This window comes from Odontesthes bonariensis, chromosome 17, assembly GCF_027942865.1.
Source record: "Odontesthes bonariensis isolate fOdoBon6 chromosome 17, fOdoBon6.hap1, whole genome shotgun sequence".
NCBI classification, from domain to species: domain Eukaryota; kingdom Metazoa; phylum Chordata; class Actinopteri; order Atheriniformes; family Atherinopsidae; genus Odontesthes; species Odontesthes bonariensis.
Window position 1 is genome coordinate 20,891,287 of NC_134522.1, and position 25,243 is coordinate 20,916,529.

Below are 25,243 nucleotides of genomic sequence, written 5' to 3' on the forward strand. Positions count from 1 at the left end.
GTGGGCTGACCTTATAGAACAGATTTCTTAGAAGTTGACCTATATTTAAGTACTAAAAAAAGATATAGTCCTTTAAGTGTAACCTTTTTCTTTAAAGAAAAATGTTTTTTGTGGCCTTTGGAATCATGTTTGACGGCTGTTTTGTTCGCGTCTTTGTTCTTTGTGTTGTCTGTGTTCACATTAAAACAGCCTAAAAAAGGATCAAATGATGGAACGAGCAGTTTACCTTTCTGTTTTGCCTTTCTGAATGCGCATTGTGTATTACGGTAGGAGGCGGGACCTGACCTCCATGTGCGTCGCATTTTGATTGACATGGCGGAGTCTCCCAGTACGCGTCGCGCCGCGCCAGCAGACAGGCAGGACCCGACCCTGGGAATAAAAAAAAAAAAACAAAAAAAAACAAAAAACGCGCAGCTCCGTCTGTTTGAAGATTATTTTATTACAACGAGGTGAGTCCTTTTACACTTCTTTCACACTACGAACCACTGCGGATAGAACGCGAATCGAGGCCAAGGGATTCGATGTTTGGAAAAAGTTTTCGAAGTGCGTGTCTGTGTGTGAGTTTGGAGAGCTGAGCGCTGACGCCGGCAGTCTGGGCCACTTGGCCAACGCAAAGGAAAAAGGAAAACTGCTTCACTGCTGCGGAGGGGGGTGAATCGAAACTTTAGGGCAGATTTTCCAGTTTATTCAGAAACAACAGGGAAAAGCAGAAATTGTGGAGATTGCCGAGCCGATTCTTTCACACTGCCCAAGTGAATGCGTCGGGTTGTGCGTTTGGAGTCGACTCTTTGTGGTCCCGATTTCTCAGCTTTCACCAAAGAATGTGTTTTTGTCTCCGAAGACTTCAGATGGAGTGAGTGCGCAACAGGAGAAAACCATCTCTTATTGCTTTATTTCTCATACTTTACAGTTGCTGCGTCGTGGCTTGCGTTGTGGAAATTGTCGGTTGTGTTGTACCTGCGTAAAAATAGGAAATGGGCACTTCTTTTTGTTGGAAAATAACTTTAAATAGAAGATGCTGAGGCAGCCAGATTTGGTTGGGGAGGTTGCGAAATCATTGAATTGGCGCTATATGGCGTTATAGTGCATTGGATAACTTGAGAAACGTTGAATGGGGTAGTGTGGAAGCGACTTTCCGTTGAGTTTGTGTGCGGTTGCAGAATGCTGTAAAAAAAGGGCTTTGGAGAGGAAAAAAAATCCCAACTCCAGCATATCCTAGCATTCCTTCCAGCCAGTCTGTCTGTCTCCCTCTCTCAGAAACGACTACGTGTCTGTTTGTGCAGGGAAGACAAATCCCTCTCTCAGCCTCTCTGATGCAGACGTGGAAATCAAACATTGGCCTCCTGCTTGAAACGATCGATTATCAGACTTCCACGTACACCAAAGAGAAGACAACTCACTGCATTATGAGTGCGGTGCCTCATCACTGAGAGGAGGTTGCACAATTAAAGATGAGTTGGTTTGTACGTTTGTTTGCCAAACTAACCTTTTTTTTTCTTTTCGTAATTTGATAATGGAACACAGTGATTATCTGTCAGACATAGCTACATCCTTAGTAAGCAATAGGCGGTTTGATTTGAGAGTCCTGTATCCTCTGGACCCAGTGGACACGTTGGAGAATCTAAGCTTTTGAAGGTGGTGGGGGGTAAATAACACATTACATACACATGTATCCTTACTTTTTCATTTTTTTGTGGGGGGGGGCGCGAACGAGGAGACTGAGAAATCCGATCCCAAATATATGACGTCAGATGACATTCCTTTGGTGAAAGGCTGATGTGGCCCTGTAGTTTTTTTTCTTTCTTTCTTTCTTTCTTCCTTTCTTCCTTTCTTTGAAAAATCTGATTTCTGACTTTTTGAGGGGTCGCTGGGGTTGGGGGTTGGGGACGAATGGGACAGGCTTCCAGCTGAAAAGGTGTGTTTAGGTTTAGAGTGCAAAGGAATTCTCCCTGTGGTGCATGAATGAGGAATTTATTTTGCTTCCAGAACACAGGAGCCTCGAAAAAGTCTCAGCATCAGACATGCAGCTTTAATTAGGGACAATTTTAGAGAATCCTCTTTTGTTTTCTGTAGCATCTGTCGCAGCATTCCTTTTCTTGACGTGTTCTGAAATGCTATCTTGGAATTGCACATTTTTTTGACCCTAAGTCAGATTTCACCAGTTGCTTAACAGGTAAGATAGGCTTTCTCGGGGGATTTGGGGAGGCCCTGCTCCTCGGCCCCAGGATGTAAAATTTTTTAGTAACAGTTTTTTGTTTTCTCAGCTGAGTTTTTTTTTTTTTTTTTTTAATCAAACGCCTGCAGCTTGCATTAAATGCGTCACACATGACGCAAAATGGGAAAACCACCGTCGGGTCTTGCAGATGATCAGTCAGTTCAAAGCAATGGACACAACGGCTCGATGGTGCAGAGTTGGTGCAATCCATGCCTTCATTGAAAATGTGCTCCTTTGTTATCTGTAAAGTGCCCGCATCCTTGACCTTTCTAACATAAGTTGAGTATCTGTATTCACTTTTCCCTGAAAGTTAAGCCAACTCAGCTTCAACATTTCTGCACAATGAGAATGTAAACAAAGCTCACAGGCTGGTGTTTGAAAAAAGTTATAAAAGCCCCCATTGTGTCGATCTTATATTTAGAGCAGGCCGAATAATAATGATCATGATGATAATTAGAAAAAAAGCATTTCTGAAGTTGTAGATACTTTCTGTTTGGCACCTTTTATATACTGTACTTCTTTTTGAGTCAGCTGTGTGGAGAGCTGCATAATGTAAGCAGGGTTTTGTGCTCAAAGTGATGCAACTGCAAGCAAGGGATATTTCTTGCCAGTTAGGTTTAGTTTGCTTGTCATAAAAGTTCCCTTTTCTGTGTTTGTGTGTGTGTGTGCGTGTGTGTGCGTGCTTTGAATGAAATAGACTGAAACTGTATAACAGAACAGAAAGAACAGTGTTTCAGCTGGAGTCAGGTTGAACGAGAGAAGCTTTTGTTGCTTTGGCCTTTCTATATCTCATGAATAGGCGAAGGGTTTGAATGACACTTTATGTAAGTTAACGTGTTCTGTTACCATTCCAGCTTTCTCACACAGATGCAATTCATAGACTTCATCAGTGTCGTGTGTGATGGTGTGTCACAGCTTAAAGGGGTAATTACAATGTTTTTTTTTTTTTTTTTCCTCTCTTGGATTTAAGTCAATTTATTAGTGTTTTCTCACCAGCTAATTCTGTTGGAAAGAAGCAGTTGGGCTGACATGAAGTAACCCAGAGTTTGATGGTGAGGCTGGGTTTTAGTGGGAAGGGTAAAATGTCTCCCTCAGATTTTTGTGGGACAGATTATTTTGGGGACAATGATAAACTTATGTTGCATAAAGACTTGTGTGCGTGTGTGTGACTGAAACCTGCATTCTCTGCTGTCTACCTGCGCCGGCTTGTAGTTTGCTGCTGGACATATGAAGCCTTCTGGTACACCTGGTTAAAATGGGGTCAGGGAGTGGGCAGGATGATTTTTGCCATTGTATGTGCATGCTTGTGTGTCTGACCGGTAACCTAGAACATGTTATCCAATGGGTAGAGTTACTGAGCAGCGCTTGTGTTTCAGGGATAGAAGCTGGTGAAACGATAGGGTTACACAGTCAAAACAAAGCTGCCCTAGAAAGTGTGTGTGAGCACGTGAAAGAGACGATGAAGAGCAAGAAAAGACTCACGATAAACTATTTGGCCATTTGGTTTCTGTTACGTTGGTTTTCCAGGAAATTGAGCCCTCCTGGGAAAAATGCATTCACTGGGTGATTAAGCATTTCTCATCTTCTTAGAAGCATTGATGAGTTTCATTGTTCTCAGATTCAACAATCTGCTGCTTTTTAATTCGTTACTCGCTTTGTTTTTGCACAACTAATTCAAACAGTTTGGATACCACTGTGGGGTCAATTTTGTCTGTGTTTTTTTTTTAAAAATTTTGTAGAAGTATCTTTTGTTTTTTTTTCAGAAAAACAGTCATCAGATCAAATGATAAACCAAGTCAAACTCACAAGAGAACCTGTGATAAGATAAGACTTTATTAATCCCACAATGGGGAAGTTAAGTTGTTGCACAAAATATATGACAATTATATGTACATATACACAAATGGGAAAAGTTTATAGTATTTCAGCCTAATTTACAGGTATAACTACGTTGGTTTACATTGCACATCGTCTCTAGAGACGCTGATGCTCGATGTCTTTGCTCTTTCATCATGATATTAATCGTTTGATGTCACACAAGGATGTAAATGTTTAAAACCGTTGATTAGGCCACAAAAAGAGCGGCGAAGGATGGTTGATGAGTTCAAGGGGGATCCCAAACGTTTTCCACTGGCATTTCACTTCTCTACTTTGCTCCCATTTGAGAATGGTTAAGGTTAGGAGCTTATGTGATTAGGGTTAGAAGTAGTACACATTGTGTGGCAGAGACATGGTTAAGATTACAAAATATACATGTTCAGGAGTAAAAGCTTTTACTTCTCCGAGGCTTTGGTTCTCATCATGTCACATAGACACTGCCTGACAACACAACAGGTTAAGGATATGGTGCCATCTTATTACTTCTAACCTCATGAGTTAACTTTGTGACTCTACTTAATTTCTGAGATGTGGACCAACGTACCTGTTACACGTTTCCCAGTGAGTCTGAGCCTGATGAATAGTTGCTTGTTGGAGCACACTGTGATTCGAGTCACTACTTGAAACGTTAGAAGATGAGATGATGGCATATGCTCAGCCAAGTTTATTCGCCATTTATCAAACACAATTCATCTCATGTCTTCAAATAACAAGTTCTAATGTAGTTTGTCTTCACAGCTACTGATTATGATCATTTGAAACTCTACGATTGGCCCTCCTCAGCTGTCTGCATTTGAATATTTCCTCCCAGAGGTTGGTGTGCTTTTTTAAAAAAAAGAAAAAAAAAAGAAGAAGATGTATTTGAATTTTTGTTCGAGCCCTCTGCACGTATGTGGTTTTTAAAAGGTCTACTGCCAGTTGTGCCATCTGCTTCTCCAAATGTAACAGGTGTGCTTCTCAGAAAGATTGCTGCCTTCACTGTTACTGTAGCCGAGGTGCTGGTTGGTCAAAGTGAACAAGCTGCTTCCTGCTTCCTTGTGTGTGATGAGAGGTCTTGGAGTGCATGTGATCAGGCGTTTTTCTCCTGTGAGGTCAAGGCACCGACACCTGGAGTGTAGTAGAGGGGGCACTTTGGCAGTTTGTCTTTCTGGACATATTGTAAAGCACATAGGTTATCCCTGTGGTAAACTGGTATGTTGCTTTGGAGAAAAACTGCTTGATGCTGTGATTTAATGCATGCATTGCAGGGAAGCTCCAGGTTTAAAGTTTAAATGCTCACTTAACGTGGCCATATGTGATTGTAGAGAACTTCCAGAGCCTTATTTGTTACAGTTAGTTTCCTGTTTCAACTAATCAGCTGACTTTTGAGGTTAAATTCTGGTACAGCGACACCCTTTTGGCACTGCTGTATGTCATGCACACACGCACACATACATCAAGCATAAGTGTGTAGAAGAAACAGGAAAAAAAGGCGACGTCCTATTTAATTGACTGCAGCTGGCTATCTGCTGTACAATGCTTTCACTTTCCATTTCCCAGCTTGTTTCTTCTGTCTGTCTGTTTCTCCCCCTCTGCTACTTTCCCTTTTACTTTGTCCGCCTTTCTCGGCTGTATGAACGCAGGCTTTTTGTTGAAGTATCCCAGCATCCCATGTTTGCTTGGCATAGAGATGTAATGTTTGCCCTCCTCCTCCTCTCTTTCTTTCTGCCTCTCTGCCATCCTCCCACCTCCCCTTCCTCTGTAGCTTTCCAGAGCCCTGTTTCCCCCTTTTTTTTGTCTCCCTTGATAATTTCCTGCATTGTTGATGGTTGATTCCGAAAGGAGATGAAAGAGACCTTTCAACTTCTCGTCCCCTCTGTCTTCCTCCGCCCATTCCCTCTTTTCCTTTCCTCTTTTCTCACAAAAAAAACTAAGATTAATTGATCTTTGACATTCTGGTGTCTGGTTTTGTGGGTTTTAGTCCAAGATTAGATGTGTAGTATACAGTACTGACAGATCATCCCCAGGGCTGCCATTGGAAGTGTCTAGAGTTGCACCGTTGCTTTTTTGCAACTATAGAGAAGAAATATTTCACTTTCAAGTGAATAATTTCATAACTCATCGAGCATTATTTTGAGGTAGGAGTTTTCTTTGAATTCTTACTTTGTATCAGCAATTGGAATTACACAATGCAAGATTATTTGATTCTTTTCCAATTATGAGCTCATATATTTTATTCTAACATGTTGATCATAAGATATGCATGAAGTCAGTTTTAGCAGTCAAGCTTTTTGTTTTTGCTTTTCTTTCTCATGGATGAGACTAAATTGAAATTACTTTTGAGTTTTACTCCAAATTTTATGTTCCCTTACATTCTACAGGGGACTAAGGAGATATCGCTTTTTGAAACCGTTTCACTATTTTGTAAATATTTTATCCACTGAATAATTAGTTATTGACTGCATTTATTTTTCTTCTTCACACTGAAAATAGTTGCTGTCGTATTTCGGCATTAAAAGGGAAGAGCGATGACACAATGTACAGTACCGCCTAATCAGTGAGGGCATAACCGTAGACATTTGTACAATAAGTCTATTTTGGTCAAAAAACATTTTAGTACACAGCATGTCTTGCACATGACTCAACCTATGACTTCTCCAAAATGTATGACTCCTCCAAAAAAAAAAAGCAACTTTGCTGCAGCATAAAAGGGATGAAAGAAAGAAAAAGTCATTATGATTAGAAATGGTTCAAATGTTTGTAATCCAGTCTATCCACTAAGATGCTGAAATTTAATTGAATACCAGCAAGTAGAAAAAACGGAGTGATTGAGTTTATCCCCCCCCTCCCGGGTCAGCCTGCTCTGCTTGTACCCTTGTGCAGGTACTTGTGTTTTTTTCGCAGTGGCACATGCATTTCAGGAGGGCTGAAGGGACAACGTGTGCACCTGTACACACACACAGCACTGAGTTAACACACATGCATGAAACATAAACACACGCAGAGTTAACTTTACGTGCCTGTATTAGCATGCCAGGCGTGTTGGTGTTGCTAGTTGGCAGGCTCATGGAAAGTTCCGCCAGACATTAATGGCTGTTTTTAAGCCTGACTGTGAGCCTTTTGAGTGTGTATCTCATTGTCTTTGAGCGTGTGTGTGTGTGTGTGTGTGTGTGTGTGTTGGAGTGGGTGAACAGAATTGGTAACTGATTCTACTTTTAATTATTAGATGGTTGGAAGTAAAAGATAGCCATGCACACACTTTTAAGGATGCCTCTTTCTATATGTGCTACAGTTTTTGTTCGTATGTATGGAGCAAATTCATTGGTGACTGTGCTATAAATATACGGTAAGCAACACTATCACATGGCGATGGATTGATGGAGCCAAAGTTTGCGGCTCAGGTTAAGGAGGAAATTGATGCTATTCGATGCATTCAGCCTACATTTTTTTTAATTGCTCTTCCTTTTCATACCACCCTCCCTCTTCCTCCTGCTCTGTCACTCCCTCCGTGGCCTGCAGACACTCTTTGACCCCTCCCTGCCCCCCCCCTCCCGGTGCCGTGTTTACCCCCACCCGTCACAGCTCCACATACCTGTCATTTCTCCTTCTATTTGTTTAGTCATTTACAACCTGCCTCCACTAGGGTAATAACTGCGAATGGACGTGAAAATGCTGATGAACTTTAAAAAAATTTTGTCGGTACTTTTTGAAAAAAAAAACCTTCGTTTAAACTGAAATTTGAAAAATTGGAAACACAATATTAGCAAGAGTTCTATTACAGCTTCTGTTGTATTGTTTAGTCTAGAATGTTGTTTGCTGCTGCACCTTTCAACCATAATAAAGTAAACAGTCGAATCCCAAGTTTAGAAATTTTTTTTAGGATAGAAAAAAATGCATTTCTTAGATTTCCTAACGCGCCGCGTAGACACGGCCTCAAGTCTTCTTTTTTCCTTCACTTCTCCCCTCCTTGCCCTCAAGTCGGACCCCCCACAAATCACTAAAATATCCCAAACTCACATCCCAACTCACACGGGCAGGTCAAAACACACTAAACCACACACATACACACACACCCCTGAACTAGTGTGTGAAATCCTGAGGCTGATTGAGGAGGAGGAATGTGACCTTCTGACCCTCTGCTGTGGGGAGGGGTGTTAGAAGTGTGTGTATGTGTGTGTTTGATGCTCGGGCACAAAGTGATTGTATGTACACTTTCCATTGGTTTGCTATTCCCAGAAGTGTCTTCTCTCATTTTTCAGCTCCATTGTCTGACGCCTGATTCTTTCTCTCTGTCTTTCTCTTTCTCTCACTCACTCACACACATGCACACACTGATGAACACAACTATGAGCTGGTCATGGAATTAAGCATGTAAAAATGGTTAATTCCTGATTTGCATGCTCTGTTGTACATTTAAAGGATGTGTGGGTGGAGATAATTGTGTGAGTGTATGGCCGCACATCTCTTAGACTCACTTGTTGCTTTATCTGTGAGAGGGGACACAGGTTTCTCATGGAGGTGTGACTAAATAGTGTTTCTCTCTCAGCACCCACAAAACACACACACACACACACACCACCCACTCGGCAAGCTTTTTCATGGGCCATAAAACTGATGTCTCCTGGGGCTTTGTCGGCGTCTATGTGCTCGTCCATCCAAAAATGGGTATCTTATGCATCCGTGCATGTGAGAATTGGGGGTGGGGGTGGGGGTGGGGGGGGGGGGGGGGGGAATTCACTTCTTGACTCGGCATAGCAGTCTTAATTAAGACTCATGGCATCCAGCCCTGATGGAGCTCAGCATTAGAAGCGCAGGCATGCTGTGTGCCGGCCTGGATGGCAGCAGGTCCACTGGCAGTGAATGTGGGCTTATTGTCTGGACTCTGTGGTTGTCCTCCCTCACTCCTCTTTACAAGCCGCTTGTAATGTAGAGCTGATTACAATGATTGTAGGTCATTGCACTGAAACACATGGTAATGCGACGGTCTCAGAGCCAGAGGAGGTCTACAGCAAACCTCACGGCTAAGGTCAAACAGTGAAAATGGATTTTTAACGACTTTGAATGGTAGCTCCACATTTGTGTTGGATGGACATACTCCCATATACAAAACAATTATCTTCTCTAGAAGTATTTAAAACATTACAACAATATTACTGGGCATGTATTGTTGTAATGTTTTAAATACTTGAACGCAGTTTTTCTAGAGAAGATAATTGTTTTGTATATGGGAGTATGTCCATTGACTCTTTTGGGCGTACAACTACCCGGTGAGTGACATGCTGTTTATAAAGTTGTTTTGTAACGTCCCCATGCCAGTAATGTGAGAACCATGCATATGGTTTTGATGGTAAGGCTTGTGACTTTATTGTCGGATGGTTTATAAAGTGGTGTGACGTTTCTGCAGTGTGCAAGTTGTTGTTTTACGTGGAAGGGTTAGCGCTTGCCCCTAGCCACCACGTATTAGCCTCGCATGACAGGCTGAGCGAACAGCGCGATCTCCACACAGGGAGCGCAGATTTGCACCTGTCTGTGTCCTACTATCAGTATTTGACAACCTCTAGCAATGGAAATGCGCTTCAAATGCCCCGGAGTTCTCCTTTAACACAGGACCGCTGAGTCTCACCAGAAAAATATTTATCCAAATATCCTAAACATGGAAGCATCACAATCCATTGCTGTAGATTGTAGGATGGCCGTGTATCCTTAAGCTGTTGTTTTTGACGAGAATCGTGATTGATGAATAACATAATGTGTACGCTGTAACTATGCGTGATGAGTCTCGAACTAACGACCTATCACATGAAGGTTTGTGAATTGGGGCATTCTGCTGTCCTCCTGGCCCACATCGTGGCATGTGAATCACGATTCACATGCCACGATGCGATACTATCACGATGCATCACGATACTTGAATTATTGCGATGCATCACGATGCATTGCGATATTTTCACTGAACATACTTAAAAAAATAAAAATACAGCCATTACCAGTGGCTGACTGGCTGTGTATGATCTGGATAGTGTCTTCAATTGATACATAACTCAAAGCAAATCAATTCATTACTGTATTTATTGAAACAACTTTTGGAGGTATTGCCATTAAAACAAATATTACTGGACACAAATATTACTATTACTGGACACACTCATCACAAAAAGTGCATAGGATTTATAAAACTTAAAATAACAAAATAGGGATGATCAGTACAGACAAAAAAAAGTGCATTGGCTTTATAAAACTATAAAAAAAAAAATATTGCAAACATCCCTTGCAGCGAAATGCATCAATTGCATGTGTCCTATCATTAAAGGCATTAAAAAAAAAAAAAAAAAATTATTATTTTTTTTTTTTAAATAATCGATACTTGGCGTCAAGAATCGATGCAGTAGATCGCGAAAATTAGAATCGCGATGCATCGTCATGACGATTATTTTGCACACCCCTATGGCCCACAAACCTTAAAAATGTTTGTGGCCAAATGAGCTCTAGCGAGACATGGAAAGTGACACGTGTGGAGATGTGGTGACACATCAACACTTAAGCTTGCTTCTGCGTATGGAACTTTCTAATGGTACTCCTTCTAATGTAAACAGAGTAAGGGCATGAACACGAGGGAGTCAAACTGGTTACTAATTGTCGAAATAAAATTACTTTAATGATTATCCCAATAATATTGTACAAGGAGTCACTGAAACTCACTCATCCTTGTTTTTGTTGAACCAAAGCCGAAACGGCTTTTTGCAACTAAGCCCAAAAATGAATTCCTTACCAAAATTGTCCCGTCGATAAAAGGTGATAAAACTGTTATTAACCTGGCTGGCACTCTTGGCTGTCCATGAGATATAACTGCGGTGGGAAAGTGGTTCAAAATTTGGTTCACTTTGGTAATAAAGGCCGTCATATTTGAAGAGGTTTCCCTGAGGTGCTGTAGAAACCTTTTCAGAAGCATTGGTAATATTTCCCTCTGTCAATAGTGCAGTTCGGTCATTTTACGAGCTAATTATACAACTTTACAAGAGCATTTTTGTGCCTGCAGGCTGTCATATTTTTTGTCTGAGTCCCACAATGTTAAAAGAGTCTTCATATATATACACACTGTTAATACAGCGAAATGTGCATCTAAAATTATTCTTCATAGCCACCTGTGTAATGACTCATTTCAAACGCTTAGGTGTTCTGATGTGAAGTCTAGACACAGCTGTAAGATGTTCTGGCTGCAGGGCAAGACTGAAAGTATTGTCGGCTACCTGTGAGAGCGCACAATGGATTGTGCATCTGTGTGCGTATACATGTGTGCCCCGCTTGCGCTTGTGTGTTGGAGTTCAAACATGCCTAGTAGGGTTGTGTGTGTGTGCCCAAATGTGCGCAGTGAGGAGGAAGTGGCTGTGTTTGTTTAAACTAAGCACGCTCAACAATGTGGGACAATTTAGCGGGAATGAGAGCCTTAACCCCCCCCCCTTCAGCCCTCTTCGGTGCTGCATTATAAACTCCTCCCAGACCCCACCCCAAAACCTTCTGAATGGGCGGCTTTCTTTTGAAGGCTGAGGGGTTGTTTGGGAAGTAGGCCCAAAAGTTTGTGTGCACGTGTATATGTGTGTAGTAGGGGAGGAAGAAGGAGGGCTGAGACATGTTAAAGCTGGAAGTGGGGTGTAGGAGGAGTGGAGGAGATGAGTTTGTATAGGAAAAGGATGGAGCGAGCCAGTTAGAACGCTGGTGCATAGAAATCAAAGTGTAACTAATGTTCATTAGCCACTGGTCCTTTATAGTGAAAAGCATGCAACCACGAAAGTTATACACAACACACTCTCTACCGTCTCAGAGTCGCCGCTTGGAAAGGATCCAGCTCCAAAGGCAAGGCATCATATTTATGCTAAAGGCCCATATTACATGGAACCAACTACATTACACAGTAATAAAAGAGAAGGACATACAGCAGAGAGATGAATACGGATGTGGAGCTAATGCAAAGCCGGTGCTGTGTAATGTCAAACTGGAATGATATTGTCATACCTGGGATGCTGGTTTGGGCCTTTGTGAGGCCTGCCGATAGCCTGCATTTTGTTTTGATGGATGTGAGCGGGGCCGACAAAGAGAGAATATATGAACTGGAGTACCCCCCTCCTTCATATCACCATGGCAACAAAAGGTGGATGTGACTTTGAAATAACATGCACTTCTGAAACGGACACTTTAAACAGTGACATCAAAGCTGACGTTCATGACAAACTGTGGATTTTGTGTAATGTTACACACTGCAGAGCTAAGATGGAGATACAGTCTTTTTACTTGTACAGATGTTTCATAGCTCAGATGAGTAAGAACAAGTAAAAGTGTGAATCAAATCTCCCACCACACCACGAGCTTTCATCTTGGAGGAGAAGAAAAAAAATCAATGTCTCCATTACTTTCTTTCATTGCGGTCTCTGTTCATCTTTTGTTTATCGATATATTGTTTGTATTTTGTTCAGCTTTTGTGTCTCTTATTTTTGCAAAAGAAAGACGAGGTGAAATATTTCTGTGGCCTCACATTACTTTCTTTCTTTTTCCTTTTTTTATCAGTTTGAACTATATCTTGCACAACAGAGGCTTAAAGATCAGTTGGGTAAGAATTCAGGGATCTAATGGTCCTAGGACGTCTACAGAAGGTAGACTTAAAGTTTCCAGGTATTTTTGGTAATATTGTTCGTAACTTAACCCTGCAAAAAGGAACACCCACACTCTGTGTGTGTGTGTGTGTGTGTGTGTGTGTGTGTGTGTGTGTGTGTGTGTGTGTTTGCAGCAACCAGTCAGCCCAGCTTAGCTTTTAGTCTCCTGACCTGTGAGACCAGCCTTCCTGAGTGTGGCCAGACTGAGCCACGGAGATCCAAGGTGTTTGGAAGGGGTTAGCAGTGAGCTCTGCTCGAGCTCAGTGCTTAGCCCTCAGCGGAGAAAATCTCTAACTGTGGCGGGGAAGTGGGAGGAAGGGGAGGGTGGTATAAGTTAGGGAAAGAGAGACGAGAAGGAGGGGGAGAAAAGGACAAAAGGAGAAGAAAAATCTGGAAGCACTGGATTGAAGAAGAGTGAGTCATGTTCATGTGCTTGTGGGAAAATAGCCACTTCCTCTGCATTAGCAACAAAATACAGCGTGTTCTTATGGCGGTCCTGCATATTGGTTGTTAGAGAGATAATGATAGTGATGTTGGAAGTATCATTCATGAGGAGGAAAGTGATAGTAAAGAGAGTGATGAGGCTGATGGATGTAATTAGGACAACGACCGATCATCGGTTTATTATGAAGATAACGAGAAGGGGATGGCTTTGCATCTTTCTTTTTTTCTTTTTCCTTTTTCTTATCAGTTTGTGGAACTTGGGTTTTATACCGACTGCCATCGGTCGGCATAAAACAGTGGGAGTCTTGCTGCCCTGGCTGATGCAAATGGTGGAAACGTCAGTGTCTCAGATGGGAATAAACTGTATCACAAAATCCGTTTGGCTGCTGTGTTGCTTCTGTTAATGCTTTGACTCCCACACAGTGACCCACATTACTTAGCTTTATTAGTTTTTTTCCCCTTCTGCTCACATCTTTTTTTTTTTTTTTTTTCCTCATATGCTTCAGTGTAGATCTCCTCTCCGTCGTGGCTACGTGGCAAGCGTTGGACTGTCAGGCCCTCTACTGTGGGTTTACTGCCTACTGGCCCCCAGCCCAACCACACACACACACACACACTCACACATGCACACTGTCTCAGACACACACAGCCAGCTCGCAGTTGTACAGCTGCAGAAGGGAGGGTTAGTTTCAGCAGATGTGTGCATCTGCTTGAGATAGCAGTGCTGTGCTAATGTGAAGCTAGCGGCGAGCCAAACAACAACAACATAGAGCTTATTGTAAATGCTCAGCATTGAAGAGTGTGTTTGGAACTCTTGGCTTGAAATTGCCGGACTCATTCAATTTTCTCTTCCTCTCAGTCTCTGTCTCACACACACACACACACACACACACACACACACACACACACACACACACACACACACACACACACACACACACACACACACACTGCCTGCTGTCTGTGGTATGACAGGCAGGACTAATGTTTGCTCTGCAGCAATAACGCAATTAGGATTCCACACATTTCTCTCTCCACACACACTCAACCTGCGGCCCCCTAGTCCCCCCTAGCCCCCACCCCCCTTCACCCTCCTCTTTTCTTCTCTCTCCTCAGGTATGGTCTCTTTCTCTCCCGTCCTCTTCCCTCTTCCCCTCCTCCTCCATCTTCACTTCCTCTCTTCATCTGACTTCACTGCCCTTCTCTCCATTAATGGATTCTCTCCAGTTCCATCCTGCATAGACAGGCAGCTGATAATATTGATTTGATAACACCAAATTGCTTTGTTTTTCACAACACTGCTGAGCTGTGTCAATCATGCATGTCCCCGTGTGTGTGGGTGCACTGTATTCTTGGCACAGTCCTCCTGTCCGGTCCACTGCTCTTCCGCTTGAGGTTTGATGCAGGTGATCTTCCACTGACCACCAATTAACCTTTCTCTGTCTCTCTTTCTCACACACACATGCTCACTGGTTGGAAGAACTCTCCCACAGTTCCTGACCTGAGTGTAAAATAGCCGTTTCCTCTACATTTTGTTCCCAAGGAAAGTTGATGCCTCACCTACCCCTCCCACCCTCTCTTTCTCCCTCATTCTCAGGCTCTCCCCTCTCAGTCCCTCAATCTGCCTTTCTTTCTCCACTCTTCCGCCACTATCTTGTCACCTTTCTTTCGCTCTGATCCTATTTTGTGCATTGAGGGTGTTGCCTTGACTCTGTGCGTGTGTGTGCACAGTTATGTAACTGCAGTCTCCCCCTGGGAATGGGCTTCTGCTTCTCTGGAACCAGCTTTTACTTCCTCCCGCCCAGTGCCTCGGCAGCAGCCTATAAGGGAAGCTGATGGCTTTCCATCAGCCACTCGAAGAGTGGAGCTGTGTTTTGACAGGGCAGTGGAATGTTATGAAGGCGGGGTCTTTCCAGGAAGTGGCGGAGTCAGATCCTGATTTTCTTTGGTTGAGCTAATTAGTTTGCATCTTGAGAAAGGTTGACTTTGAATGTATATGATTAATTTAAAGTGTGCTGAACTTTGGACAACAAAAGAATGGCCTTAAATTTCAAAAGGCTCGTTTTAAGAGGAAAGAAAATATAGGCAGAGAAAAGGCTGACTTGAAGTTGCTGGGTCATCTGTTTCTTGCCCATGTTCCCAAAAAACCTGTCCTGATGAGAGGATTGTGTGGATTGGCAGATGAATGAATGGATGGATGGGAAGAAGATGGTGGAGAAAGGCTTTGTCCAGGGTACTTATTTTGCCTGTGTTTCTGCACGTGTATATATGTGTGGAGGGTGAACGAGGGAGAAGGGGAGAGAAGTGCTGAGGCTGTCTTTTACCAGGCTGAGTCCTGACTTGTCTGCGCTCCAACTGCACTCAACGATCTACAGAATGCCTGGCATTTAGAGGAAATAGGGGAAAAATGGAGACAAAGGGAGAGGGAGAGAAAATGAAAGAGGAAGAACTGTTTTATTTAGGGAGTGATCGGCGGAAAAAAGTTGCACATATTGGTGTTTTCTGCCGTCTAATCTTGAAATAACAGAATGGAGCGGGATGTTCTGGATTTCTCCATTAAAACTGAGCAGTATTCCTGTATTTCACAAAGAAAACTTTCCTGTGAATAAGTTGCAAAAGGGTTAGTAAAAGCCAGGCTGGAGAAAAAAAGGCCTGTGGCAATGAAGTGCAACTAATATAAACACAAAGGAAAATTCTTAGCAAGGAAAAATTGTTCCTCTTGCACAGATATTCTCTTTGCAGGTTTGTCTGGTGATGCAACAAATCATTCTGCACTTTCGGCACGGTTGTTCTTGAGCAAGACAATGTTTTAATTGTTAGTTCATTGCAATGTAATGTAGCAGACCTATTTTTCATTTGATAAATAGGATTAGATCGCTTATTTTTTCAGACAAAGACACTGACCTTGTCTGCAACCCACCACGCGTGTGATGGCACAGAAGTAAAACAGCCTGATTAAAAGTTTAAAAAGAGACTTGTTAAAAGGGAAATGAAAGATCCAAGCAGGAATTTGCTGGTCGAGACTTTAAAACCATCAGATGTGGTCTCTTGGCGTGCTGCACCTCATCTGTTGGAGACGAGAAGGTTCATCAGAGTCTTCAGTTTGGGAAGTTTGGAGAGGAGCTTGTTCATACATGGTTTACGAGTGGAACACGTGTGCGCTCGTATGTGTCTGTCGCATTCCACCACACCCCACTTTGAGTTCGTCTTCGTGGATGACATATCATTATGGCAATTACAGGGCAAGAGGACTACAGCCATACTAACTCACATTGAGGCGTGCACACATAAAGGCCATGTATGTACACACATATGCAGGCCAAATTAGGGCTGAACGATATATTGCATTTGCGATAATATCGCGATATGACCAAGTGCAATTTTCTTATCCTAAAGGCTGCGATTATTTAAAAAAAAAAAAAAAAAAAAAGGCTGCGATTATACTCTGTTCACGTGACATGCGCGAGTAAAACATGTGATATGATCTAACGAGATTGTCTAACCACAGAGGCTGCACTCAGGTCACGTGACACGGGGAGCAAAGTTATGAAACAGTCTACCGGAGAGGACTCGCAAGCAAAGCTGTAACCTACACAATGGCCTCAGGCTCAACAGAACCAGACCCTGCGGGGATGCTAGTTTCAAAGAGGAACTGCACATCAGTCGTGTGGGACTATTTTGGTTTTAAAGTGATGGTTCGGAGTAGATTCACCGGGTCATTTGAACCGTGACATCCAGCCAAGTAGCCCACCCGAAGTTTTTCCGATCTTGGCCGAACATCAGCCGAGTTAGCTTAGCCGAGTTAGCTTATCCCGAATAGCTTAGTAGGCTACAAGCGCTAACGGACCCTGGCAGTATCTCCAAAATTACCACACTAAAATCACATGCCATGACACCAAACTTCTACAGTAGTACAAATATGGTCTGTACTCACAAAACGATGCATTTGGAAGTTTGTACATAGTCCAGGAGTTTATTATTATCAACACAAGCCTGATAGCTTTTCTGCTGCTAAAGCTGCGTCGACGTCACTTCTGGGAACTGGGAGCTTCAAAGTAAGATGAGGGTTGATCTACTACTGTAGACAACAAAGCAAGGCTGCTCAATTTCTCCATTGATAAAATAATTTCACAACTCTACAACATAAAAATTCATGTAGAATATAGCATATACTTTGTTGTCTACAGTAGTAGATCAACCTTCATCTTACATTGAAGCTCCCAGATCATGGAAGTGACGTCGACGCAGCTTTAGCAGCAGAGAAGCTATCAGGCTTGTGTTGATAATAATAATCTCCTGGACTATGTACACACTTCCAAATGCATCGTTTTGTGAGTACAGACCATATTTGTACTACTGTAGAAGTTTGGATCATGGCATGTGTTTCCTTGTTCCTTGTCAACACTTTATGCTCAGATGTTTGTAAGCTCAAAAGATACTATTGTTGTATGTTCAAATATACTGTTTTGTTAAATAAAAATGTCAGTCATCAATTCATGCATCACCTCATGTCATCATAACAGAGGTCTGTCTTCCAGGAAAGAACAGTTTAAAATTAATGTAATATAGTTTTAGCCATACTGTATGACGTATTGCTTGTCTTTGTTTAATAATACAGAAGACAAAGACCTTAAAAAATAATCGCATCGCAATATTGGCGCGAAAAATCGCAATTAGATTATTTTCCATAATCGTTCAGCCCTAGGCCAAATGCAGGCAGGCAAACTGAAGAGCGCACGTAATTTTGTTTCAAACACTTTGCTGCCATCCTTCACGTTGAGGGGCTCAGTGCCCACCCACTCTTTGCTCTCTCACACTTGCACACAGAGTCTGCGTATGTGCCGAAAGCTGCCGGCCAATGTGGGAACCAAAAGAGGTTCCATCTTTTATAAATCCCCCCTCTGTCTTTTCCAAGTTTGTGTGTGTGTGTGTGTGTGTGTGTGTGTCAGTGTAAGCACAAGCACAGCATTCCTGTTTTTTTTGGGGGGGGGGTGTTTTGGCCTTCCTCTCCACCCTTTTTTCTCTTCCCTCCCCCTCCCTCCTTTTCCGCATCTCCCACTTTTCACTCCACCTCTGTCCCTTCCTGGTAAAATAGGTACCAACTGAGTCAGTGTGTGTGTGCATGTATATTAGAAAGAGGATGATTGAGAAAGAGAGAGAGCAAGAGCGAGCGCAGGTCTTTCCTAGACTGAATACCTTTTGTAAAAGGAGCTGGGGTTAAATGGCAGTGATGTTGGTGGCGGTTTCCCACCATATTTAGAGGCCTACCCCCCCATTTACCCAAGCGCACGTACTCACACATTTCAGCAAATCTATGTGTGTATTAAATGCCAGCATGGACTGACATCGTCAGCTGATAAGATGTCTGAAAGGGCTTGGATCAATCTCAGCCATGCTTTGTGTTTTATTGTGTTTGTCTATGCGTGTGCGAGTTTGTGCTCGCTCTGCAGTGAGAAATCATTCAGTCCGTTCTGAGTACAGACATCTGAGAGCATTCCTCACTGCTCAACACACCCACTTCAAGAAAGAGGATACCTCTACCTGCGTCTATTTTTCTACGTTATCTCTCCTCATCTAAGTCGCATTTACATGCACATTACAAATGTCTGTGTTGTTTTAATCCAGGACATAGCATAATGCACACTCTGTTTCATGCAAGAAACGGAATGAATGAAGCATTTAATATCCACTGAAAATGTATTCATCCTTTTTTTTTTTTTTTTTTTGATACATTGTCCCAGCTTGATCTCTGGGTCACCACTGAGATCAGTGACTGTATCAATTTAAGAAAAAGAAGAATTATTGCCCTGTTGTCAGTCATTCGCCATTGGAGCTTGTGCTTAGTTCAAGGGTGTGACTAGTGAAAACATTGTTGTAGGAATATCGCTGTATTAGCAACGCTTATGGAGGAAGATGGGAAGAGGCAGAGAGTAAAAATGCGATGAAACGGCGCTTCGTAGGTTAAATCGTGGACAGCCAGTCGGAAGGATTTTTCTCACTGACAGCCCTGACATCGATTTAACATGCTGAGTTGGCTGAAAAAAAACAGAAGACCTTCACCAGCACTCCAGATGTTGCTGATTGGTGTAAAGGGGCTTTAAAATGCAGCAACCAACAAGATGGAGGCACTTTACTTGTCATCTTGTCAGTATTTAGTGTTGTTGACAAGTGGTCCAGACTCCAGTTTTCAGTCCAGTGAAAGCTCATAACTTGGTTACGAGACAGTTTTTCATATCGGTATGCTCATATACTGTATGTTGGAACAGCGTAATAATCCTCGACAAATACGAAACAAACTAAGCTGTTTAGGTTGTTTCACAATCAAATACACGTTATCTGCATAAAGAATTTTGTCACTCAGAATCATTTCACCTCCAGAAGAAAAATCATTGTCGCCTGCTCCTTGTGCACATCAAATCTGAAAGGTTCAACCTGCTCTCTGTCCAGCTGTGCAGATCTTTATAGATTGCCATCGACTCCACTCCCTCCACTTGGATAATAGAGGTTTTGGGGTTGTACTGCATCTGAAGTCCATGCTTATCTCTGTGTGTCACACATCCACTTATAAAAAGGACTTATCACGTCAGTCATGTGTGAAGAATGCATCATCCTCCACTCAAAAAGACTAAAGCTCTAAATTGTGACCAGCAATTATCTGGTATTTTTAAATCTTATCTAAATGTGCAAAAGGTCTAAAGCAATGTGATCAACTGGCTTATTGATATAAGCAGACTGCAGAGTGGGACTGTTTGAGTCATGGCAATAGACTCATATTTTTAAAAGACGTCAACCACCCGTAACTGGTGCAAACATATTTTTCCTCTATTTGCAAAAATGAACATTAAGACAACATTTAGACTTTGGAAATAGAAGTATTATTAGAGTTTAACTTCCGGTCATTTAAAGCTTGTGACTACATCACGTAGATCAATGTCATATCATTAAATAAGACATAAACTAATGACTTTAAAAAAAAAAAAAAAAAAAGGGGAAGGAATAATATGGGCATTTGTTACTGCCTGTGGCTTCTCTGACCACGCTGTCTCACGGTTTAATTTTCTTTACATCATAAACAAAGTCTTTGTGGTTTAAGGGAAACTGGAAGTTCAGATGCTCAGTTCCACACTGTCTTTCACAGTTTTTGCCTCACAGCAACAACGGGCCTGGTTCAAACCTCAACTGGTACAACTGTCCCTTTAATGGACTGGCAAACCTATCCAGAGAGTACCTGGCCTTTTGCCCGATGTCAACTAGGACAGACTCCAACCCCATGTCACCCCTTGCAGGATAAAGTATGTACAGAAAATGGATGGAGTCACTTGCAGTTTCTTAGATCCCACTTAATAAGAGCAAGGGGTGCCAGGCGCTAGATATGTTGGCTGTCGGGAGGTTGCACAAATGTGCGTTTGTCCGCGTTTCTTTGGCTGTGTAAATGGTTGTTGGGAGGCAGAGGTGTGAAGCAGTTGACTGGAAGTAAGTCAGACAGTCTGTTAGATGGATGTGAATGTCCGTTATGCTTCATCAGGATGGGCAAACTGGAGTCATTGGGTGTGTGTGTGTGAATAAGGGATGACTGTATGAGTAATGACTGTAGTGTTATGAGGTCAGAGCTGCCACTGAATATCTGGGTCGTCTGTATGCCTGTGTGTATATGTGTGTGTGTTGCATCTCAGTATGTGTTTTATTCTCTGCATTTTTTTTTATGTCAAAGAGGCAGTTTCCAGGCTTATACAAGGCTTTCTGTTTAGTGACAGAGACACGTGTATAAATGCTCACACATGCTCTTCCACACACACAAACACTTCCACACACGCACACATACACACATACACACATACACACAGACATTCATACACTCAAACAAGTGGTTGATTGTTTCCTGAATCCAACATGGAATTTTGCAATTTTAACATTTCATCCCAGCTGGGAATCAACACCTTATTCCTCCCACATTCCACTGTGGAACGGAAACCACTATATATGTGTGTGGGTGTGGGAGTGTGCATGTATAACTGTATGTTTGTAAGCAAGATGGTGTCTGTAGCTGTCAACAGCAGCGTCCATCTGGCAATGACTCCAATGGAAAGCACAGGCCATTATTCATTCAGTGATGCATTAAATTTCCTGTTATGTACATTGCATCCTGTAGGAAACACATGAAGTACACAACAGATGAAAATTAAAGTGCATCTGTGGTTAGTTCCCTAATGACTGAGCACAGGAGGCAAATTGTCCCAAAATAAAAGATACAGATAGATCGTGTAGATGATCCTTTTTTAATGTTGGCTCTAAACTGTGCAATTTCGCACATGAATTCCTCCAAATTGCAGCCAAAAATTTTGCTCAATTTTAGGAGTCATATGAAAGACACCAGTAAACATAACACAGTACTTTTCGTATTGTACCGTATTCTCGTTTTCAACGAAAGGTTTTGACAACTCGGAGGTCGAAATTTCCAAGTTCCCATTTGGAAAAATTGAACTGGCACGCCCCCTCAAAGTTGAATTTCTTACGAGGTCGTTTTTAGGAAATTCAGCAGCACTGATCTCAAAAATCCAACATGATGGTGATGGCTGCCGTCATAATTTGCTCATTAGCGGATTTGTCCTTGTTTGTCACATTAATAGTATTGTCCAATTTGTGTCAGTGAGCAAGTCACAATGGTGTTTGTGCACAAATACAGCGTTATCCTTTATCAGCTTGTTTATATAACGTAAGCTAGCCTTCTCAGTGAGCAAATGGCCCCTGATTTTGGACTTGCAACTGGATCAGCATCAACTGTTGTGTGATGTCAACAGCCTTCCAAAGCAAGAGAAATATGCATTACATAAGCAATAACGACATCTCGCCATGTTGTTCTTATTTGTAAGGGATTCTTCTTAGAAAAATAAGCAGAGCTTGACTGAATTATCAGCCTGTCAGTGTTGTCATTAAGCAATTTGTCCAGCAGTAAGTCCAGCTTAAAGGCTGAGTTATACTTCTTTTAACTGCCCTTGCGCTTGCGTCTTGCGCTTGCGTTAATGGCTCGAGACGTTTATGCTTCATTTAGCTTTGCTGGCGCTTGCGTTTGCTGCATGGCGATTCAACGCCAGGACAGTAGGTGGAGTAGCGGGTTTTTTCAATGACAAGCCTACTACGATTAAAGGAAATTCACCGCCAGGACCTCTTCGGCAAGTCTCTCTTCGAGTGGATTCATCAAAGACATAATATATTATATATAATATATTATGTCTATGGGATTCATGCTTCTTCTTCTTCTTCTTCTTTGCTTTCTACCTTGGCGTTTGAAAACAGCAGTCTTTTATTAGGGGATGAAACCGGAAGATGAACACGCCGCCGGATGTGATGTAGATAGTGGCTTGTGATCGCGTCCAGAGTGGCTACTCTATAGCTCTGCTCGCGTCTTGCGTGAAGTTTAGAAAATTGAGGTGACACACGCAAGCACGCAAGGGGGGGCTTGCAACCGCGCAAGGGCTTGCGTCTTGCGTCTTTCGTCTTGCGTCTTGCGTTACCGACTATAAACCAGGCTTAACTCGCTCATCACTGTTAGGGGCCACATGGAGCAGAGTATGCATCGCTGTTGAGCAGAAGGTGGTGCTAAATCTAGCATTTCTTTTCACAGCAAATTCTCCCTAATTTGCATAATGGAAAATGACTAAAAAATAACTGTATATGTTCTCCTTGTTGTATGTTTTTATGCTAAACTAAACCGTCTTGTAGCTCCAGCTTTGTATGGAGCAGGCATGTCATATCTAAGTGGTACCAAACCCTGCAAGAAAACCCAAAAGTAGGTGGAAAAATTCTCAACGCATTTCTGAAAAGGCTGGACTCACCCAATTCAGTAAAAGTGTTTTATTTTTTCCCTTTTTTTACATTTTATTTGGGGTGTTCCATTTCAGACAGGCAGAAATGGAACAGAGTGTTTCTTTAGTCCCAGTGAAACTGCTGACACTGAAATCAGGGGCGCATCCAGAGTAAGAGGACACTGATTCTGGACAGCTGTTTGTATTGAATATTCTAGTTTAAATTTCAAATTGTGACTGAGTTGCAAAAACACTTTCTGCATGGCCATGAGCCACTAAATGTCGATGGCAATTTTGAAAAAAAAAACAATGTAGAATTGAACCTGTTAGAGAAATAGACAGAAAAGCATACAAAAAGCATACATTATTTGAGTCTCATTTGTTTTTTTTGTGTTTGAGGTGTGTAATTTTGGGTAAAGATGATGTGAACATCATGACTTTCATGAAAACTGTGTTATTTGATGAGATCTTTCTGACAGTCCCCTTCTTTGCTTAATCTGTGTTTCATCTTGAGTTACTTATTCCCACTGTCTTCCACTCCGCTTTCTTCTCTTTTTCCTGGCAGGGCTGACAGTGGTGTTACCATCTGTCTGTGATGCCTCTTGGACATGTGTGTGTGTGTGTGTGTGTGTGTGTGTGTGTGTGTGTGCATGTGTGCTTGTGTGCTCAAGGCAGGATGGCCAGGCTGAACTGGGAACGGGGCTCAGAGCGAGAAAGATGGAGAATTAGATAGAAGAAGAACAAAGTCAAGAATTAAAAGAAGATTGATTGAAAAGGGTTGTGTGAGTGTGTGTGTGTCTGTGTTGCAACCGTACGAGCGCCAGCTGTATGATCCACTAACCCTTCCAGCGACCTTGTCAGTGCTCGAAGAGGACCAGCTGAAAGAAAAGACACACGATGACACACAGCTGTTTCTGGAGAAATGCTCTGTGTGTGTGCACATGCTCACGAGCGCTCTGTGTGTCAGAGATGGTTGTCAAATGGCTTTCTTTTACTCTTCGAGATAAAAGGAAAGCCCTAATACATACATATATTTTGTACTGTATGTGCACGTGTTTGCTAATGGCAGCTTGCAGGCATTAGTGAGAAGGTCTTTAGCTGTGGCTTTTCTCACCGATATTCGACTCAAAAACCTGCGTCATGCGATAATCTTCCTCAGCCTGTTTGTGTGTGGACCTGGTGTGCTCTTGTAAAACACTTTTTTTGGCAGCAGCTCCAAGCTTATCCGTGTATACATTTCCCTCAGTATGGGGCTTCGGCGGTTTAGTCGTATGTTTATCTGTGTGGTTTTGCCGTGTGTATGTGTAAGCACACACACTTTGACTGTTCAGGTTTGGGTGAGCAGCCTGGTGAAAACCCTGATGAGGACCACGTGTACAGCTGACGCATGTCGCCTTGGTTTCTTTGTATCCTTGCCCTGTAGCTTTGTTAGGTGATGCCTTGTTATTTTCCACTTAAGATGAATGGCACTGGTGGTGGACTGTTTTTGTTTTCTTCATAGTCATGCTTTTTTGGTCTTACTCCTATTATTATGCAAGCTGACAAACCATGGCCAGATTTAGGTTCCACTTACTTTGCATTGAGCTCCAGCACAATTCACCCCAGAAGACCTTAAAAGGTTTCCTGTTCTTTTTATGTGTTTGTATGTTTACACAGAATACTCATCCTCTGTGTTGTATTTCCAAAGCTAACAGCTGGTGCCATTATCCCTATTCACCTACAAACGAAGATCCTTTTTATCCCATGTTTCTTTTTTCCATGGCTATCCAAACAGGATATTCACCATAATCCCTAAGACTATTGTTGATGCTGAAAAAGCTTTGACTTAGTCTCACTCTCATCTCTGTTTTCCTCTTTCGTCTTTAATCTTTTCTTTTATATCAACATGATGTGACTTGCTGGATTATACTAAGGCTAATTTACTTGCTCAAAACCAGTGTACGATGAAACGTAACAACGCAGGCAATACTCGAATCATTGTCTGTCCTTTATTTTGTCCTGCCTTTTGCACAACTTCGCCCTTTCTTCCCTCGTTTTCTGGATAATTTTCTCTTGTTTTTATCTGTGCATTTCTTCGCGATACGCTTGTACACCCCTAAGTGAATAAACTTTTGATTGCAAAAGTAGTTGATTGCAGTGTCATTCCATTGTGTACACATTGTGTTTTTTTTTTTATTAGATATGTTGGAATTCTGATCCAAGTGCTTATTGAAAATGGAATGAAAACTGCATGAGTGCGGTAAACCCAATGGAAGACAAATTTTGAAAAAGGGTTCCTC

At 42.2% G+C, this 25,243-nt stretch overlaps 1 protein-coding gene across 2 annotated transcripts in view; it reads left to right on the forward strand.

Moving 5' to 3' along the window:
- Positions 1 to 318: 318 nt before the first annotated feature.
- Positions 319 to 25,243, forward strand: part of fndc3ba (fibronectin type III domain containing 3Ba) — a 96,266-nt gene continuing 71,341 nt past the window's right edge. For both annotated transcript variants that reach the window (XM_075488024.1, XM_075488025.1), the window contains exon 1: positions 319 to 449. The gene's annotated coding sequence lies outside the window, so the exon portion shown is untranslated. The remainder of the gene's footprint in view (positions 450 to 25,243) is intronic.